This window comes from Pseudophryne corroboree, chromosome 10 (assembly GCF_028390025.1).
Source record: "Pseudophryne corroboree isolate aPseCor3 chromosome 10, aPseCor3.hap2, whole genome shotgun sequence".
NCBI lineage: Eukaryota > Metazoa > Chordata > Amphibia > Anura > Myobatrachidae > Pseudophryne > Pseudophryne corroboree.
The window spans coordinates 319,758,236-319,777,920 of record NC_086453.1 but is presented as its reverse complement, the minus strand read 5'-3'; the positions used below and the strand labels follow the sequence as shown (position 1 = coordinate 319,777,920).

Genomic DNA, 19,685 nt, shown 5'->3' with positions numbered 1-19,685 from the left:
GTAGTAAATATATTCCACCAGTGACTATTATGGACAGAAGCTTGTATTGGCCACAGGCCACCAACCTCTTGTGTATATATTCAGTTATAAGAAGGAGTACCTAGAATGAGAGCTGACAGATTACAAACATGGTCCTTAATCTTGGGCGTTCACAGCTATGAGATTGAATTGAAGGGATTGAAACATCACAACAATGCTAATGGATTGTCACCATCCACTCAACAACAAACCGATTTGTCTGTCCAAACAGACCAAGAAATTATGAAAGGGAAAATACAACCCTGCGCTGGACAACAAAAGGCAGCAAACACAGTACCTGCTGGTGTTATCAAACCAGAAAAACAAGTATACAATGTAAATGGTGGTATCGGATCGCGCCAATCTTTGACGGTAAATGGAGATATATGTAGTCAACTTCTTACTAGGACTGGTTCATCTGTCTTCACCAGTGTGTTGGCTCATCAAAGAGAATGTTTATATGGAAAAGAAACAAAAAAAGAAGTCCCAATGTATAGTAAAGTCTTGATAATAAAAGTCAAAGGGTCAAGGAAATAATAAGAGAGATCTTCAAATCCTCCACATATATAGTGATGGAAAGGCGTAATGGGATCACCCAATCGGTGTAGGAGTCAAAGGAGGTGATGCTCACATCAAACCTTACTTTCAAAAAGTCAGGTCCATGCATATAAAGGTATCTTTGACTAGGTCCTGGGAAAGCGTCTTCTAAAACAATCTTATGCAGGCACCCTCCACAGTATACATATAAAGGTGGAGACAAAAGGGTATTCCCAATGTGTAATACCATATTAAATAATCTCTTGGAAAGGAGGTTATAGTCGCCCTCAAAACCGTGTCGTTAAACGTTTAAGGGTCACCCACAACGTGTGTCTCAATAATACATGATGCTCACTTTCATGCTTACACTAAAAAGCTGGATCCATACATATAAAGGTATCTTTAAATATTCTTAATAATCCGGTATAAAATCGTACATGTATGCTTACTTGAAGTAGGCGATGTCCACTCCCATAGTGGTTTCTTTTATATCTCCTTCCTAAGGTATATGAATCAGAAGAAAAGGACCGTTTAAATGTAAAAAAACGGACTTTATTAAATAAAAAATGATAAAAATGTTGTATTTCACAGATACAGCCGCCTGTTAACAGGGAAGATGTAAACAACAGCAGAATGTGGCAAATGAATAATTATATGGGCCCAAAAATTATCACTCCCACAAAAATCCGGATCCCTCAGGTGACAGATCTGAACAACATGCAACAAAAGACCACCAACGCGTTTCGACTATTACTGTCTTCCTCAGGGTGTGCTGTCTGATCCCAGAGCAATCTATTTAAGCTCTGTTGGCTCCCGCCCCTTTTTATAGAGATATATGGAGATCAACAGATTATGATATCTTTTACATGGGTATTCAATGTGGACCCATTACATAATTCATACATGTACAAGAAAAACTAAATACACCAAAAAACAAATCTTAAAATAGATAAAAGAGTCTAATTACTCCTAAAAACGGGTTACCATAGTAACCGCTATTAAACCAATAAATGGAGACCCTCCTGATAGACACTACACTTCTCCAATGATGTAATACACATATAGCTTCCGGGTTTGTAGGAGCCAATAAAAACGGGATAGACTAGTGGAGGAAACAGACGACATCTCCGCCGTCCGTTCTCTCCCATCTGGATCGCACAGTGCGTTCCAAATCAATCCTGGAAGTGTCTTTCGACGTCAGATCCTGTTATTTTGAAACGCAAATTGCGTTTCACCTCGAAACCGGAAGTGTGATAGTCTTCCGTATACAGTAGGTCTCAGTGGATCCCAAGTTCAGAGAAGATGTATTACACGAACTTAGATATTTGGAAACCACTTGGGGGGCCATAAAATATAAAAACAAGGAACATATATACTATATGAATATTGTAAACATATGGATGATACGAGGAAATTATTATTAAACCTGCCAACAAGGGGGGAAGTATCGTGGTAATGAACAAGACAGATTACGAACAAGAGGCTTTGAGGCAATTAGGTGATAAAACTACGTACAAAATCCTTAGAGGTGACCCAAGTATAAGAATACAAAAAGGAATGGAAACCCTCATAGGAAAATACAAATCTCTCAACATCATTAATGATAAAGAGGCTGGTTTTATCATCAACCAAAACCCCAGCCTACCTGTATTCTATTTGTTGCCCAAAGTCCACAAAAACATGGAAAAACCTCCCGGACGTCCCATTGTCGCAGGCCCAGATTCCATAACAGCCAATCTCTCTGAGTACGTTGATCATCACCTTCAACCTGAAGTGGTCAAAATTAAGTCTTATCTAAAAGATAACATTAATGTACTCACAATACTAAAGGATACAGTATGGGAAGGAGATGTCCTTGTGACAGCTGATGTAGGATCCCTATACTCTATCATCAATCACGATATAGGAATAAGTGCAGTGGAATACCATTTAAAAACAGTAATATGGAGAGCACTAAAATCGATTTTTTGAAGGAATCTATACAGTTCATTCTTACAAACAACTTTTTCTGGTTCAAAAGTCATTATTAACAGCAAGTGCAGGGCACCGCGATGGGCACAAAATTTGCCCCGGCTTATGCCAATATGTTTATGGGATACTGGGAGGACCAATGCATTTGGAAAAAGAATCTCTATATTAAAAACATCAGGATATGGAGGCGCTACATAGATGACATTTTTTTCATTTGGCAGGGGGATGAAAAAGATCTGAGAATCTTTTGTGATATATTGAACAACAATTCTTATAACATACAACTCACCTTTGAGATTAGTACTAAAGAAGTACATTTTCTGGATTTATGTATATATATAGAAAATAACCGAATAGAAACAAAGAATTATATTAAACCTACCGACAATAACTCTTATATACCGAGAAAGAGTAATCATCACCCTATATGGCTGAAAGTAATTCCGAAAAGTCAACTACAAAGGATTAGAAGAAACTGTTTCAATGTCGAAGTATATGATGAACAGGCTTCAGCTATGAAGACAAGATTTGAAGCTAAGGGATATGATGGAGAAATTATTACCGAAACTATAAGAACAGTACGAAACACGGAGAGAAAAACATTATTGGAATATAAGGAGAAAATCGCCACAAATACCATCCAAATTCCGTTTATCACCCAATACAATACCCAATATCGGGAAATAGAGAAGACTATTAAACGTCATTGGCATATCCTTAAAAGTGACCCACTCCTGAAAGAAATGATTCCGGAAAAACCCAAATTCGTCTATAAAAATGCCAGGAACTTAAAATCAAGCCTGGTAAAAAGTGCCCTACCGGAAAAGAAATTGGGCCGGGTAAAAACGACAGGCTTTCATAGATGCGGCGATTGCATTATGTGTAAACACCACACAAATACCCAAAAAAAGGTAACGGAATTCATTGCAACTGCTAGTGGGCAAAAACATCTAATAAAGGAATTCATTACGTGCAATACAAATAATTGCATATATTTAATACAATGCAGTTGTAACTTACAATACATTGGACGAACATCCCGTAAACTCCGAGAGAGATGGGCTGAACATACTCGAAATATTAAAAAAGGATTCGAGAAACATAATTTATCTAACCACTTCAAAGAGAAACATATGTGCTCTTTGGACTCTATATCATTGGTCATCGGTATCAAAAAAGTATTTGGGAATTGGAGGAAGAAAGATATTAATACTCTGTTGGCACAAACAGAAATGAAACTTATTTACAACATGAAAACCCTGATGCCGGGAGGCCTCAATGCAGAATTTGAATTGAAATGGTTTTTATAAAGTAGAAAATTCTATTTCTCTCCTTCATATATTTTCAATTGTCGTTCTATGCTTTAATATCTTTTATTGTGGATTTTATGCTTAGCAATACATTATAAATAGGCTATATTTATGTTCTATATCATCCATATGTTTACAATATTCATATAGTATATATGTTCCTTGTTTTTATATTTTATGGCCCCCCAAGTGGTTTCCAAATATCTAAGTTCGTGTAATACATCTTCTCTGAACTTGGGATCCACTGAGACCTACTGTATACGGAAGACTATCACACTTCCGGTTTCGAGGTGAAACGCAATTTGCGTTTCAAAATAACAGGATCTGACGTCGAAAGAACCTGCCGGGATTGATTCGGAACACACTGTGCGTTCCAGATGGGAGAGAACGGACGGCGGAGATGTCGTCTGTTTCCTCCACTAGTCTATCCCGTTTTTATTGGCTCCTACAAACCCGGAAGCTATATGTGTATTACATCATTGGAGAAGTGTAGTGTATATCAGGAGGGTCTCCATTTATTGGTTTAATAGCGGTTACTATGGTAACCGTTTTTAGGAGTAATTAGACTCTTTTATCTATTTTAAGATTTGTTTTTTGGTGTATTTAGTTTTTCTTGTACATGTATGAATTATGTAATGGGTCCACATTGAATGCCCATGTAAAAGATATCATAATCTGTTAATCTCCATATATCTCTATAAAAAGGGGCGGGAGCCAACAGAGCTTAAATTGATTGCTCTGGGATCAGACAGCACACCCTGAGGAAGACAGTAATAGTCGAAACGCGTTGGTGGTCTTTTGTTGCATGTTGTTCAGATCTGTCACCTGAGGGATCTGGCTTTTTGTGGGAGTGATAATTTTTGGGCCCATATAATTATTCATTTGCCACATTCTGCTGTTGTTTACATCTTCCCTGTTAACAGGCGGCTGTATCTGTGAAATACAACATTTTTATCGTTTTTTATTTAATAAAGTCCGTTTTTTTACATTTAAACGGTCCTTTTCTTCTGATTCATATACCTGAGGAAGGAGATATGAAAGAAACCGCTATGGGAGTGGACATCGCCTACTTCAAGTAAGCATACATGTACGATTTTATACCGGATGATTAAGAATATTTAAAGATACCTTTATATGTATGGATCCAGCTTTTTAGTGTAAGCATGAAAGTGAGCATCATGTATTATTGAGACACACGTTGTGGGTGACCCTTAAACGTTTAACGACACGGTTTTGAGGGCGACTATAACCTCCTTTCCAAGAGATTATTTAATACGGTATTACACATTGGGAATACCCTTTTGTCTCCACCTTTATATGTATCCTGTGGAGGGTGACTGCATAAGATTGTTTTAGAAGACGCTTTCCCAGGACCTAGTCAAAGATACCTTTATATGCATGGACCTGACTTTTTGAAAGTAAGGTATGAAGTGAGCATCACCTCCTTTAACTCCTACACCGATTGGGTGATCCCATTACGCCTTTCCATCACTATATATGTGGAGGATTTGAAGATCTCTCTTATTATTTCCTTGACCCTTTGACTTTTATTATCAAGACTTTACTATACATTGGGACTTCTTTTTTTGTTTCTTTTCCATATAAACATACTCTTTGATGAGCCAACACACTGGTGAAGACAGATGAACCAGTCCTAGTAAGAAGTTGACTACATATATCTCCATTTACCGTCAAAGATTGGCGCGATCCGATACCACCATTTACATTGTAGACCAAGAAGTTATGTTTTACTCTATATAGGTAAAGCAGCTTTCAGTAACTAATGCTGTCATCAACCAAGAAACCAGAATTGATGCAGTGTTAGTTAGACACTATGATATTACAATTAAAGGTTTACCCAATCATGGTGATTATACATATCCCATCCTCTTAGCAAGAAGAGATCAATTGCCTATATGTTATTGTTAATCTGCTGTTCTAAAGTAATTCTGCCTTCCAACCTTCATACAAATATATTGGTAACATTTCTTGAAGGCCACCATGGTACTGTTAAAAGTATGGCCTTAGTTAGAAGATTAGTTTGGTGGCATGGAATCAAGTCAAAGATTAAGGCAGTATTTATCAAAGTTAGGGGCAGATGTATTAAGCCTGGAGAAGTGATAAAGCAGTGATAAGTTCAAGGTGATAACGCACCAGCCTATCAGCTCCTAACTGTACATTTACATATTGGAGCTGATTGGCTTGTGCGTTATCACCTTCAGGCTTAATACATCTGCCCCTTAGTACTCATGGATCTCTAATAGTGCATGTTTTTAATGTATCCCCAGGAATAATTAATAACACCTGTAGATATATTGTGTTAGTCAATTACTGCACCTGTGCTACAGCTAGATAATCTGGAAACCATGCACTGTTGGGGTTCCGCCCATGACGACCAAATTTGAGAAACACTAGATTAAAACAATAACTAAGGATTGTGAAGGATATGAAAACATGCACAATGCACCTCCACCAGTAATGTCATACCCTCATCACCATGGCATGCAGTTCAAATTGTTTTCCTAGGCCCATTCATGGATCATACAGTATGTTTCTAATTGTGGTGAATGTACATTACAAGGGGATGGAAGTACATAACATGAAGTACACGTTGTTTGAGAACAACCTATTGCATTTTGAGAATTATATTCTCCAGAAATGGGCTACCTTAACACTTGTACAATTAATGTCAGTTTGTTTCAGTGTAAACCCAGAGATTACTAAAACATAATGGTAGGGGGGGGTTTAGGGTTAGGCATTAGGGGGAGGTTAACCATAGTCGCCACCCCTAGAGGGTTAGGGTGAGGGGAGGGTAAAAATACTTACCCCCTCCAGTGTTGGGATCTTCAATGTTGGAAAGCCGCTATTAGTCATGTGACCGCCGGCATCCCGAACACCAGTATGTCATGCCGGACCCGACTGCCCCATTCCCATAGAAAACAGCAGTACACTGTATTTACACTCTGCAAACACATCACAAGAGCAACAACCTTCAAATTACCACAGAGCCACCACTGAAGTTGGTCCTAGTTTATGCACCTCAACAATTGCTCTATGTTGTCCAGGGACGTGCAGTCAGGGGAGGCACTGGAGGCAGTGCCTCCCCTGTCATTGATGATTACAATAATACAAAGAAGATACTTATGACACATATTCTGTGCTATAAGTATCTGCTTCCTATTATTGTAATCATTTTGACATTAAAAAAACAGGTTTAAATGTGTATTGGAGGCACAGACAGCGGTGCCTCCCGCGGCTAATGATAAAGTGCAGGAAGCGGGGGGCGTGGCCAAGCGGAGGGCTGTAAAAGCCCATTAAATAAAGCAGTACAAGCGGCACTAGCATAAGTGCCTCAGTGACAGGGGCGTGCTTTCATCCAGTCATTGTGGCAAATATTATTGGGCAGCTGATTCTAATCTCTCCTTGGGGTCCAGCCTACTTATGGTGTCGCGATCACCCCGGCTTGCAGCAGCTTTACTCCTTCCACCCTCGGCTGCTCTCCTCAACCCTAACCCTACCCCTAACAGAGGAGGTAGCCTGAATGCGGTCCCCGGCGACAGGAAGAGAGAAGGGTGATGAGATCATTCATCACCCTTCTTTGAACTGTGCACCGCGTCCACACTGCTGCGGGCCGTCACACAGTTCACACTCCTCTGACTAGCTCTGTGTCTCCCTGCTGGCCGAGCCCACCACTGCAACATGCTGGGAGAAGAGGGAGGGAGAGCCTCGGTCCTCAGGAGCGCGCTGTCACTGTGGAATACGGATGGACGCATCAGACCCACGGAAGAGCGCTGCCAGCCAGGAGGGGAACAGTATGCTGGGGGAGGGGGGGGGGATTTTGACAAAAAAAATGTAAATACGAGAGATACAGAGAATATATATACATATATATATATATATTTGTGTAGCTGTATGTGTGTTTGTTTTGCTGTCTGTGTGTGTGTTTATTTTGCAGTGTGTGGATTTAGCTGTGTGTGTGTTTTACTATAGGTATTTTGGTGTGGGTGTATGTTTATCGGGTGGTCTTCGGTTTGTCGGCTGTCGGGATCCCGGCGCACAGTATACCGGCGCCGGAATCCCGAAAGCCGGCATACCGACACTTTTTCTCCCTCTGGAGGGAGAATAAATTGCGTGCCCGTGCCTGCAGCGAGCCCGCAAGGGGCTCATTTGCGCTCGCCACACTGTCAGTATGCCGGCGGTCGGGCTCCCGGCGCCGGTATGCTGGTCGCCGGGAGCCCGACCGCCGGCAACACAAACTACACCCTGTTTATCTATAGGCGTAAGGTGCTGTGTGGCGTGACGTGTATAAGGAGCGCTGCTGTGTAGGCGTGGAAGCTGTATAAGGAACGCTGCTGTGTAGACGTGGAAGGTGTATAAGGAGCGCTGCAGTGTAGACATGGAAGGTGTATAAGGAGCGCTGCTGTGTAGGCATGTAAGGTGTATAAGGAGCGCTGCTGTGTAGGCGTGGAAGGTGTATAAGGAGCGCTGCGGTGTAGGCGTGGAAGCTGTATAAGGAACGCTGCTGTGTAGACGTGGAAGGTGTATAAGGAGCGCTGCAGTGTAGACATGGAATGTGTATAAGGAGCGCTGCTGTGTAGGCATGTAAGGTGTATAAATAGCGCTGCGGTGTAGACGTGGAGGGTGTATAAGTATAAGGAGTGCTGCTGTGTAGGCGTAAGGTGTATAAGGAGCTGTGTAGATGTAAGGTGTATAAGGAGCGCTGCTGTGAAAGTGTAAGGTGTGTAAGGAGCGCTGTTGTGTAGGCATAAGGTGTATAATGAGCTGTGTAGATGTAACGTGCATAATGAGCACTGCTGTGTGGGGAAGTTTAAATTGTTGGTATTATTGTGTGGCGATGACCCTTCTTAATAAGACAAAACCCCATTTTTTGGGTGGCGCGTGCTGTCCCTATTTTGAAGATGGGAGGGGGGCAGGCGGCCCAATGCATATTGTTGCACCTGGGCCCACCACTCTATTTTTCTGCCACTGTGAGGGATGGTATCGGGATCATGGCACTTGAGATGCCGACGGTCAGAATACCGACAGTGCCATCACGATGTGCAGGATCCCAACAACTGTTAGGTTATTGCCCTAGCCCTAATCTCCAACCCCCCTAACCCACTCTGCATGCAGCCTGACCCTGTTCTTGGTCCTTTTGGCTTTCTTCCCTTCAAAACTGCAACACAAACCTCTGACAGCAGGCTTATGTCCACAGCAAGCTCCCCATAAAATAAGTGTCTAGATCTGCCCCTGCTGGTGCTGCTGTTCAGGTATTATTCTGCTAATCTCCAGCTTCCACCACATGCAGCAGCTCTCCCTGCTGCTGCTGCTGGCGGAGGATGAAGGCGAGCAGAGTCTGTCCCCATGCTGTCCGAGAGGAGGCTCCGGAATCTGCCCCTACTGCAGTAGTGCAGGTAGAAGAAGACAAAAGCACAGCCAGGGGCTGATGACAGTATATAGTGCTATGGATTCTATGAGGAAGGGGGCCCTAAATTGGTTTCTTGCTTCGGGCACCATGAGGGCTAAATCCGCCTCGGCGGCAGCCATAGGGGCGGCTTTATCGGGCATGCCTCCCCACCAGCTGACCTCACTGCACGCCACTGATGTTGTCATATGTTTCTGCCGTACAGGCTGCATAACTAATGGAATTGATGGCTTACTATTCCCATTGTGCAGCAAAACAGCTTTAGTGACACAGTTCTGTATCTTGAATAGTAGAGTTAATCCAATTTAACCATCATTATCAGTGGCCCAGAATCAGTAAAAAAAAAAGAAAAAAAGAACTATGTTTGCAGAAGCATTTTAGCTGTAGACCAGTGCTATTTATGAGCAAAATTCCATTTAACATCCACAAGAGTGTAACAAATAATCATATAATTTCTCAAGCATTGTGTTGATTCTTCCTAATAAATGACGGAATTTCTTTCTTTTCTATTATGCCTTATTCACAGATAATGATGGTGAAGATAATGGGTTTTTTTTTGTACACTAGAAAAGCAGGGAATCTCATCAGGAAATTATTCCTGCAGATTTGCTGAGTTTAAAATGTGTATTTTTGCAGACTGATCTATTTTTTCATAAACATTTGATTATGATGATGATAATAGTCGTTTACTCTAATACTAGTCCCTTTTATGACTTATTTTCAGTCTTGGAGAAATCTGTACAACAAGGCTTCATGCAGCCTGTGACAGCAAGAGGGACTAGGCCCACGGACATGACTATGTTTTTTTAATTTCAGATCAATTGTTCATCAGTTTTCCAAGCGGTCAAGCAGCATGCAAGCAGATCAAAGACGTGAAGGTGTGAATGAGTTCATAAAAGGAGTTGTAACAAATCACACAGTTAAATTTCTATCATGTAAATTTCTATCATGTTTTCCATGCCTACAACACGTCTTACAATAAGCCATCCACATCCGTAATTTAAAAATTATCTCTGATGGAAAATGTTGTATTTTTGTATTTCTGATGCTTCTAACTAAGTAATGAACATGGATTAAAGGGTGGGATTTCTATTATGACTATTGGAGAAATGTAATGAGCATCGATTTGTCAAAACCAATTATTGTGAAAGATTTTTTTCTGCCAAAAATACAGCAGATTTGTTTGTTTGTTTTTTTAATGCAAAAAGTGTCTTTAAAATCGCCACTTAAAATCCCATGGCCCAAAGAATAATGACAAAACTCTGTTCATTATATTTTTTTCCCATAGTGGCCATTAGTAAATCAGGGAAAGGGTAAAAAAAAAAATGTTATCTTAAGCATAGTTCCCCTACATGTACTAAGCAGTGATAAAAGTGGAGAAGTGAGCCAGTGGAGAAGTTGCCCATGGCAACCAATCAGTACTGACGTAACATTTATAATTTGCATATTATAAACGTATACAGGGGGTAATTCCAAGTTGATCGCAGCAGGACATTTTTTTAGCAGTTGGGCAAAACCATGTGCAGTGCAGGGGAGGCAGATATAACATGTGCAGAGAGAGTTAGATTTGGGTGGGTAATTTTGTTTCTGTGCAGGGTAAATACTGGCTGCTTTATTTTTACACTGCAATTTAGATTGCAGATTGAACACACCACACCCAAATCTAACTCTCTCTGCATATGTTATATCTGCCTCACCTGCACTGCACATGGTTTTGCCCAACTGCTAAAAAAATTCCTGCTGCGATCAACTTGGAATTACCCCCACAGAGCAGCTGATTGGTTGCCATGGACAACTTCTCCACTGGCTCACTTCTCCACTTTTATCATTACTTAGTACATGTTCCCTTTAGTCTTTTAACCCTTAGTTATTGTATCACATGATAAGGTTGATGGTATTGAACAACTGAGCATTGATAATATTTAGAGCCTTTACTTTTGACAGGTTACATATCGAATAAAGGCATCATCTTACTCTAGAAGACACGGCTCCACGACTCCCAGCAAGCTGCTTTAAGGTGTGACTGACAGAGCGTGTAACTCAGAACAGAGAGAGCAGGGAGGATTATGGGAGCTGAGCTGGTCTGGGAACCATACAAACACCCAACAGGTGAGTAGGTTTTTGTTGCTAAAGGAAACTCTTAAATGAAATCACATTTAATCTGTTTTTGGGATATAATTATATATCAAATAATATTGAAACTGACAGTTACCATAATATTTGAAAAAGAAATATATCTAATATGCATGGGAAAAACATTATTGTTAACATTGTTTTTAATAGAGAACATTAAAAAGGAAGAAAAATAAAACCACAATACTCCAAAAGAAAACAAATAAAGACCATACAGTATACACACACAAAAAGGGGCAACTGGATGGTAGGTTAGTTACCCACTAGTGTTAACAAAGCTCCAACTGCAAATTCCAAAAACAGCCAAACGCGTGGGCATGTACAGGTGGTAACAGTGGCACTTTTTATTATACTCCCATAAGGGTGGTCTTCTGTATGCCGAATGTCGGGATCCCGGCGCACAGTATACCGGCGCCGGAATCCCGACACCCGGCATACCGACAACTATTCTCCCTCGTGGGGGTCCACAACCCCCCTGAAGGGAGAATAAAATAGTGTGGCGTGCGTAGCGCGCCACCGTGCCCGCAGCGTGGCGAGCGCAGCGAGCCCGCAAAGGGCTCCTTTGCGCTCGCCACGCTGTCGGGTTGCCGGCGGTCGTGCTCTCGGCGCCGGTATGCTGGATGCCGGGAGCCCGAGCGCCGGCATACCGTACGACACCCCTCCCATAAAACTCATAATACATAAAATGTAATAACTTTTTTTTTTATTAACATGTTATATATTCACAGAGTAAATGACATTATAGAAGCTTTCATTTATTCCTGTCCAGCAGTGGCTCCTACCTGGGTGGAGGAGGGGATCATCGCCTGGTGGCCTTGGCCTGTACTATAGGTTCAACCTTGTGGTGCTGAATATGCCACTGGGCAGCACTAGATATGCCCCTTGACTGGAGCAGAACATGTTCCCTTTGTCAGCTGGTCTAGGCTTTACCTGCATTATCTCCCTGAAATTATTTTTTTTACAGTAGGAAAATATATTTTTACCATTATTGAGTAAGGGACCAGAGGTTATTTGCTGTTGTCATATTGTTTTTAAGTAATTAGAACAAAAAAGCCACAGTGAGATTATGTAAAAAAAAAAAATAATAATAATTTGCAAATGCTATGAAGTCAAAGTGTTGCCACTTATCTTGGTTAGAGAAATAGTAAAATCCCTGGTGGTCATGTAATATGACAGTTATCTAAAGCACAATTTGCTTTAAGAACAAATGTTCTACATTTACTATACATATTACTTATCAAAAAGAGTTTTTTTTCCCGTTTGTTCCTGAAGGGTAAGCGTTATCTTGATCCTTCTCTCTTTCACGGCACGTGCTTTTGCAACTTACTTTTCCTACAAAATATTATTTTCATCCTTAACCCACCTTTTCCTCCTAATCCTCCAACTGCTCCCTCGACCGCCTCCCGCCTCCTCTGCTCCCTCTCTCTCAGTTTTTCTCGCACCTCACCCACCTCTTTAACCTCTCTTCATTGGTTCTATTTCCTCCTCGTTTAAACACACCCTCGTCTCTCCTATTCTAACAAAAATCTCATATGTATTCTGTATCCTGGCTTCCTCCTTAACTACTGCACCATCTGTTTTGGGATGCGGTTATGTGACCGGCATTACACCGACGCCGGGATCCCGAAGGCTGGATAGCCCGACGGTTGTCATGCCGACCAACAGGGACTATTCCCACTCGTGGGTGTCCACGACACCCATAGAGTGGGAATAGAACCTGTGGTGAGCGCAGTGAGCCACCGAGCCTGCTGCGTGGTGAGCGCAGTGAGCCCAGAAGGGCTTCATTGCACTCGCACCCCCTAACGGCCATCTAAAATCCAGGATTCCGCCGTCGGTATGGTGACCGGCGGTCTTCCAATGGCCAGTCACACAAACTCAACCATCTGTTTTCTCACTTTTGCCTCCAAACTCTTGTAACAACTTTTCTTCCAATGCCTATAAGCTTTATTTTCCTCCCACTTGATTAATTTACATGCTACAATCTTGTTTTTCCTCCCTTCATTCCATGCAAAACGCCCTCACCAAGGTTGCTTCTATTTAAGGGTCAATTTTTAATTTACTTTCTATTTAAGGGTTTCATTATCCTGGAAATTGTCAACTGCCTTTGACACAGTTGACTACCCTCTCATCATTCATACCAAACATTCTCTTGGGCTCTGTGACACTATCATTGTTGTCCTCATACCTTTTTACCCATTCCTTCTCTGTCTATCCCTACAACGCTACCTAATTCTCTCATCCTCTTAAAGTTGGTGGTACCCAAGGTTCTCTCTTTGGCCCCTTTCTCATCTCTCATTCCTGAGTCTACTAAATCTCTTTCCTCATCCTTATTATATTGGGGTAGATGTATTAAGCCTAGAGAAGTGATAAAGCAGTGAAGGTGATAACACACCAGCCAATCATTACGAGTTTGAAAAATGACAGTTAGGAGCTGATTCACTGGTGTGTTATCACCTTGCACTTATTACTGCTTTATCACTTCTCCAGGCTTAATACATCTGCCCCATTGTGTCTTGACTAATGCAACCTCCTACTCTCTGGACTTCTGTTTCAATTCCCTGGCAATATCTGTTCTCAATGCTGCTGCTTGTCTCATCTTCATGTCTTGTCGCTCTAATTATATACTACACTTCCACTATAGAATCCAGTTTACGCTTCACATATAGTACCCACTTTCAAAGCAGTCAACTGCTCCTCACCCCCCTGCATTTTCAACATGATCTCTGTTCACCCTGCCTCTAAGGGGTATATTTACTCATTGATTTAATCGATTTTTAATCAATCAAAATTAACCTTTAGTAAATATATCCTTCACTCTCTTAACTCCTACTCTGTTGCCTTGCCTCCTCAGTGTTTACTTTCTTCAACTCATGCGTACAAGACATCTCCTGTGTTGTTTCTCTCCTCTCTCTTGTGCTCTGGAACTCACAACTTTGCCCATTTAGATTTTCTACCAACCTGCACTCTTTCATATTCACTCTGAAAACTCACTTGTTCGCTTAAGCCTACAAACTCATGCCCTCTGTCCTCCCTCCTCATCTCTTCCTAATTCAACTCCAAGTTAAACGCCCCACTCTCCAAGAATGTAAGCTCTCACAAACAGAGGTCTCCACCCTCTTGGTTGTAGCCATGCAGTAAGGTTTGGACTGGGATTCCAGAGATTTTGGGAAATCCCTGGTGGACCTCACCTATTTGTAGCCACGCCCTCTATTTCAAGAGGGTGTGGTCTATGGTGACAGCACTGGTTTCTTAATCAGAGCTCAAGATGCAGTGCAGCAATAATCAAAGCTGTTTTGACTGACCTGGCAGTGTCTGCAGGCTGAGCGTGGGTAATGGGGTCTAGCAGTTATTGGGGCAGTGTACTACTGGGAAATAATTATCATGAGACTATTCAGAGGGGTGAGAGGAGCATGTGCTGAGTTATGATTGGAGGAGCCCATCACATGCTCCCTGGACCCGTGGCGTAGGGATGTATTAATCATTGATGGTCACCATTGATGATACCATTGGTGGTTAACCTCGATGATATAAAAACATTCACAGGTAAAGCATCAATGGTTTCAACCATCCCCGAATCCCTGCACTATGGATTAGTAAACCACCAGCCAGACAGAGCCTGGGGGCAATGTTTTCTTGGTCTATTGGTGGCGGAGCTAGGCTTCATACCTGACATTAAGTGGGAGAAAAAAAACAACCATCATGGTGTCTCTACCATCGATGGTGGAGAACCATTAGTTCTCTGCCATTGATGGCAAAACTTTGACATTGGCCATCAACCATCATGATTTGTAATCATCGATGGACAATGGCCATCCCTACCATGAAGCTCAGCAGCAGCCTCATGGGAGTATCTGATGCTTCTTCTCATGAGTGCAGTGTTGCACCCAGTCTTCTGTATCTCTCTCTCCCAGCACCCCTTTCCGAGTTTCTGTGCCTCCCTCCTCCCAGCACCCATTCTCCTAGTCTGTTGTTCCTCCACTTTCTAGTTCCAGCACCCCATCTCCCAGTCTGCTATTCTTTTCCCACCTAGTCCTGCCAACCCTGTTTCCAGTCCCGGCACCCCTATTTGCAGTCTCCTGTCACTTCCCCTCCCAGTCCCAGGAGCCCTGATTCCAGTTCCAGCATCCCCTACCCCAGTCTGTTGTCCCTTCCCCTCCCAACCTCAGCACCACTGTTCCCAGTCTGCTGTTTCTCCCCTGTGATAAAGATGGTTCTACGACTTGCTAGACATATTTAATTTATTTATTATATATCTCTTATAGGATGCCATACCCCTCACAGAAACTGGCCACACACCTTAGTGGGCCTCTAAGATTGCACTTCGCTGGTGAGACCTTCATGTCACAGTCCGACATTGCAGGCACTATCCTTGTCTCCAGTGTATTCCCAAGTACAGTCGGCGACTCTTTTTATCCACCCTTTCTAGGGCATTTGGTAATTGAATGCCACTGTTAATACTGTATCTGTCACTATCTTAGTTGTCTTTATATGTCTCTATTTCATTTTCCCCTTGTGTCCTCTTTAACCTTGTCATATTGAAATTATTATACTGTATGTATTTTAATTGTAGTGGTTTCATGCATGTTATACTGAAGCAAACTGTTCCTGGATCTAAGAAAATAAAAAAACACACTAATTATGAAAACTCACTACCGTATTTGCCGGCGTATAAGACGACTGGGCGTATAAGACGACCCCCAACATTTCCACTCAAAATATAGAGTTTGTTATATACTCGCCGTATAAGACTACCCCCTCTTCCGCACACCTTCCACACACCAAATAAAACGTAAAAGAACATCAGATTTGATTTCAACATGTTAATTTATATTCGAATGCTTATGACATGCAGGAAAACTGTCACAAGGCTGTATGTTATCAAACATGTACAGTAAACATAAAACAGTGCAAGTTTATTAAACGTAATTCACTAAAGAAAACACACTCCCTCCTCGGCGCAAGCAACACTCCAAAAATGTATAAAAGTATACCCCTGTGTGCATTTATTGTTACCGGTTTCACATGAGTGCCATTAGTATTAGTATTAGTGCCATTACAGTACCTGTCATTGTCACCATTGTACGGCCACAACGCGACCGCAGCGCCTCCGGCCAGTCCCTGCATCTCCCTGTAATTGGCACTAGTGCGCAAGTCCGCATGTGCGAGCTCTGCGTAGACAAGGGGCGGGCCGGAGCGCCGCTGCTTCCCGCCGAGCAGAACGGGCCGGTCACGCCGAAAAGGCTGGCACCCCTGTATCGCACCGGGCGAGTATCGGAAGGCCACTATGGCAGCTATGTCTATCCCAACTGAAGTGCACCCGGCGTATAAGACGACCCCCCCACTTGGAGGCATGTTTTTCAGGGCAAAAAAGTCATCTTATACGCCGGCAAATACGGTACTTTTAGACAATTCCATCTTTGGCCATATATATTGTTTTACAGTTTTTTTGCCCCAATTTGTTCTAGCATTCCATACACTCCATTTTATAATTAATAGCATTGATAAAAAAAAAAACATACTGTAATTCCCAATATGGCACCATATCAGTGGACAATCGGATCCTGACCTTTGTATAAAGAACAGTCATCTTATGTTCATTATGTGTTTTAATTGAATAGTAGTTGTTTGTAAAATCCAAATAATGATGCTAACTACATTGTATGAATTATCAATGTAAGCATAATGATGATGCAGAACTAACAGCTGAAAAAATCAATTTCACCTAAAACCCCAACATGACAGGAACCAATGTGCTTATTTAAAATACAACAATTTAATTTACATTAATTATCGACTTGTTTTGTGGTTTTGCCACAACCACATACAGTACAGTATTAGACCTGATTTAGAGTTAGGAGCAAGTAAACAGCATGCAATTTGCTCCTGGAACAAACCATTTTGCAGTGCAAGGGCATTAATTATTTTAGATTTTTTGTATGTATGGAAAATAGTCTGCTTTTGCATGTAGTGTGCAAATACTGGACAGCTTCATTTTACACTGACACTTAGACTTAAGCCACTGTAGGTCACCTCTTCCAACTTTAAATCGATATGCACATTTAAATCTGCCCCACCTGTTGTGCAATATGGTTTTGCCAGGGTGCATTTGCAGACAGTCAATCCCAAGTGGATTGCAAATGCTGATGATGATATCCGCTATTTGTGCCTTCTCCGAACCACCTGTAAATTACACGGCTTTCTTAGGTGCCAATACATCTTTTTCCCAGTCTGTATGCGTTTCACAACGTCTGTGCAAACAACGTCTTACACACCTGTTCCATATACCTAGGAACAAGCAGCCATAGGAGGCAGAATTATATGGACACACACATACACACAAACACACACATACACATATAAATATAAACACTATGTCAACTGGCATACTGTAGTATTCTGCTTCAGGCCCGTAGGCTCTATGTAATTGTTATTTTTTTTATAAAAATTTAATTACATACCTTTCCCTTTCCTATTTCATTTTTGACATTTAAATTTTTTTCCATGTGATCTTCCCACACATCCGCTCTGCTCGCATTCCTTACATCTTCATCATCTGGGTCTCTATTTGGAAGTGGGAGCAGGTTTGGTTTGGTCTGGTCACAGTCTGATGAGCAAGGTGGGGTAATTCAGACCTGATCGTTAGGCTGCGTTTTCTCCCAGCTTGCGATCAGGTCCGAACTGCGCAAGCGTATGCACCGCAATGCGCAGGCGTGACGGACCATAGCAACGGGGATTGATGCATAGCTACGGGATGGTGTGAAAAAAGCGATCGCACGGGCGAACGCAAGGAGATTGACAGGTATAGGGAGTTTGTGGCTGGCAACTGACTGTTTTCTGGGAGTGTCTGGAAAAACGCAGGCGTGTCGCCCCAAGTGTTTTCAGGGAGGGTGTCTGACGTCGATTCCGGTCCCAGACAGGCTGATGTGATCGCGGCGGCTGAGTAAGTCCTGGACTGAGCAGAGACTGCACAAAATCAGTTTGTGCAGCTCTGCTACACATGCGTTCGCACACTTGCACAGCGAAAATACACTCCCCTGTAGGCAGCGAATATCTGATTGTAGGATAGCAAAAATCTCTGCCCAGCGATCAGGTCTGAATTAGGCCCAATGGGGGTCATTCCGAGTTGTTCGCTCGCAAGGCGATTTTAGCAGTATTGCACACGCTAAGCCACCGCCTACTGGGAGTGAATCTTAGCATCTTAAAATTGCGAACGATGTATTCGCAATATTGCGATTACACACCTCGTAGCAGTTTCTGAGTAGCTCCAGACTTACTCGGCATCTGCGATCAGTTCAGTGCTTGTCCTTCCTGGTTTGACGTCACAAACACACCCAGCGTTCGCCCAGACACTCCCCCGTTTCTCCAGCCACTCCTGCGTTTTTTCCGGAAACGGTAGCGTTTTTTCCCTTGCGCCCATAAAACGGCCTGTTTCCGCCCAGTAACACCCACTTCCTGTCAATCACATTACGATCGCCAGAACGATGAAAAAGCCGTGAGTAAAATTCCTAACTGCATAGCAAATTTACTTGGCGCAGTCGCAGTGCGAACATTGCGCATGCGCACTAAGCGGAAAATCGCTGCGATGCGAAGATTTTTACCGAGCGAACAACTCGGAATGACCCCCAATGTTTGGTGATCTGCACATGCATTGGAGCCACACTGCGTATGTTCCATGATGGTCTTGGGATAGCGGTCGCAGTGCGGCTTTTTTAGACATAGTTTGATTGACAGGCTACAGGCATTTGGGGGTGGACACTGTGTGTATTGTAGAAAACAGAAGCATGTCTCCGCCTTTTTAGGGGGCGTGTCGAAACCAGCCAATGATTCACTGGCCTCGGCAGCTTAGTTGCGGTGGATGTTGAGCAACCTTAGGGTTGCTTAGGAGTCGGATGGTCCGCGCCATGTTCCTGATGCTTCTCCAATGCTGTATCTTCAAACGCATGTCGTGGGTCTGACAAGCCAGCGGTGGGCGTCTCGTTACAAAAGACGGCACCTGCAGCATTATCATAACTTCTCAGATCCGCTGTGACCAAAGACGTAGCACCGACACCACTTGCATCCACCTCTGCAATAGGCCCACTGTCTGTAATCACCATTACCTGAAGCTGATCCTATTTTATTAACCTTACTGTAACAACTTCAGTTAATTTGTGCCCAAAGCTCCACTAGCTCTCCATTTCCCTTGGCGCTGTGTCACTCTGAGTTCCTGGTATCAGCTGTTAGATTCAGTGCTGTCTGTAGACACTCAGTATGCTGATTTCTCCTCTACATGTCAACGAGCTAAGACTGGA

At 42.5% G+C, this 19,685-nt stretch overlaps 1 protein-coding gene and 1 long non-coding RNA gene across 7 annotated transcripts in view; one reads left to right on the top strand and one right to left on the bottom strand.

Annotated features, from left to right (window-relative positions):
* The window catches only part of NECTIN1 (nectin cell adhesion molecule 1), a 383,707-nt gene that overhangs the window by 128,460 nt on the left and 235,562 nt on the right, over positions 1 to 19,685 (bottom strand). The window lies entirely within an intron of this gene.
* The window catches only part of LOC134966624 (uncharacterized), a 355,275-nt gene that overhangs the window by 284,312 nt on the left and 51,278 nt on the right, over positions 1 to 19,685 (top strand). For 2 of the 3 annotated variants that reach the window (XR_010188680.1, XR_010188678.1), the window contains 3 exons: positions 10,078 to 10,139; positions 11,206 to 11,370; positions 15,657 to 15,968. This is a non-coding gene — a long non-coding RNA (uncharacterized LOC134966624). Of the gene's footprint in view, positions 1 to 10,077; positions 10,140 to 11,205; positions 11,371 to 15,656; positions 15,969 to 19,685 lie in introns of those variants that run through there. The other variant, XR_010188679.1, reaches the window with a different exon arrangement.